The sequence below is a fragment of the Lissotriton vulgaris genome, chromosome 8 (assembly GCF_964263255.1).
Source record: "Lissotriton vulgaris chromosome 8, aLisVul1.2, whole genome shotgun sequence".
Classification (NCBI taxonomy): domain Eukaryota; kingdom Metazoa; phylum Chordata; class Amphibia; order Caudata; family Salamandridae; genus Lissotriton; species Lissotriton vulgaris.
Window position 1 is genome coordinate 816,301,521 of NC_141696.1, and position 2,515 is coordinate 816,304,035.

A 2,515-nucleotide genomic window follows, 5' to 3' on the forward strand; every position below is an offset into this window, starting at 1 on the left:
GTGGAACTGCCCCTATCACAAAATAACTTAAACAACTGAGATCTTTGTTGTGCACTCGTTTAAAGTGACGGGCGACAGGGTAAGAGGGGTCACTATGAAGAATAGCCCTGAGATGCTGCAAAATTCGGGCGTGCACCTGGAGCTTAGTGCTTCCAACATATCTAAGCCCACAGGTGCACGTCAGAACATACACAGCATGATCAGTTTTACAGTTGTAGTTGCCATTGATGGTTTTGGCAACTTTACTGAACGGGGTGTTATAATGGGTAGTAGTGACTCCAAACTTACAAGCCCTACAACTGGAGCATTTAAAGAAACCTTTGGACGGGCGAAGCCATGGGACTTTAGATTTTAATTCAGGTGCTGGTTTGTCCAGATGGTTGCCCATGGTTCTAGCTCGTCTGAACGTCACAGTAGGAAAAGAGGGCAACCTGGTGTTAAGAATATGGTCGCTCATGATAATCGGCCAGTGTTTGTTTAAAATTGACCTGATTTTTCTATCTTCTCTACTGAACGTAGTGATCAGACGTGGGCACTCCAGTTGGGGTGTAGTAATGAGAGGAGGTTCGGTTTCCAAAGTAGAGTCAGGGAAGAGACTCTCCCTAGATCTAGACAGAGATTTATTTACTGCTGTATTTAATATCCGCTCGGAGTAACCTCTAGCCCTCAATCTGGCCAAGAGTTCTTCCAAGCAGGCATCAAAATCAGAGGGAGAGCTGCAAATCCTCTTTAATCTAAGGATTTCCCCATAGGGGATTCCTGAGATTGTGTGTTTAGGATGCATGCTCAAGGCATGCAATGTGGCGTTGCCAGCAGTCTTTTTTCTATGGAGGGTGGTGTTTAGTATTCCATTAGAGACATATACCTCCACATCCAAAAATTGGATACATTTTTCATTGATGTGAGCCGTAAAGTGAAGATTAAGCGAATTATCATTGATGTCATCAATGAATCGCAAAGCTTCCTGTTTGCTACCCTTCCAGATGATGAAGATATCATCTATATATCTTCAGAAGCACCTGACGTGCTTATCCATCCATGTCTTGTGGCGAACCCTGAGGACCCGCTCCTCCCACCAGCCAACGTGCAAGCACGCATAGCTGGGAGAGAAGCAGGCCCCCATCGCCACGCCCCTCAGTTGTTTATAAATTTCCTTTCCGAATGAAAAGAAGTTGTTATGGAGGCACCATGTTATTAACCCCACAATCACCTTATTGTGTTCATAGTACTGGATAGGTCTACTGGAAAGGTAGTGTTGTACAGCAGATAGCCCCTTATCGTGATCAATGCTGGTATACAGCGATTCGACGTCAAGCGAGATCAATAGCATATCATTTTCCCATTCAAGCATAGATATTTTAGATATAAAATCACTAGTGTCCCAAGTGAAGCTGGGAAGTTGCTTAACAAAGTCTTGTAAAAAGTAATCAATATACTCTCCCGCTTTCTCTCCCGCACTTCCAATGGCCGAAACTATCGGCCTGCCTGGTATTGGTTGTATGGATTTGTGCACTTTCGGGATGAGATAAAGAGAGGGTAGAATTGGAAAGTTCACATACATATATTTGTGTTCTTCTGATGAGATGAGACCTTCCCTCTTCCATTGATTTAAAGACTTGTGTAGATTGGATATCGCTTTGTCGTATTCCTTTTGGGTGCTTTTTATATAACAAGCAGGGTCTTCTAGTTGGCGTTTGGCTTCATTGATATAATCTTTTTTAGGCCAAATTACCAAATTGCCCCCCTTGTCAGACCTTTTGATCACTATGTCCGGGTTATCATCAAGTTTCTTCATTAGTTTGTTATAGGCCATCCTGGTATATGTCTCTTTTTTACCACGTTTGTTGTTGGTTTCCGTGTACAGTTTTTTAATGTCATTTGTGACGCAATCGTGAAAGATGTCGATCGCGTCCCTTGGCATTAGTGGTACGAATTTTGATTTGCTTATGAAAGGGCTCAAACCTGCGCCTTTAGGAAGAATAGGGATTTGTCTGAGACGATCCTGAGTAGAGATCTCTGTTTCAAGTTCTAAGTCGTCATTTGTATTCAGTAAATCATTTGCATCAAGGAAAACATGTGTATCAGACGCCCTTAATGACATAATATCATTTTCTCTCACAATTTCATCTTGGGCATCCAAATCCTTAGCTTTTTGTAAGGCAAAGTGCTTCTTCAGTTTCAGTTTCCTTATAAAGCAGAAGACATCCACCCTAGTGGTAGTGTAATCAAAGTGTTGAATTGGTGAAAAGTTTAAACCCAATGCTAGTAATTGCTCTTCCGCTTTATCAAGGACCACGTTGGAGAGATTGATAATGGTATTGTTCTTTATCGTCGTCTCCCCCATGTTTTTTTCTTTTTCTTTTGCTGAAGTTGTTCCCTGGCATTGCTTCCTTGTGCGTCGTCGTTCTTTCCTGCGTTTATTCCTCCTTTGTTTGGCTGTTGGTTGTTTTGCCATGATCTCAGAGTTTGGAGCCTCTCGTCTACTACAAAATCCATTTCTTGCTGGATATTTAAT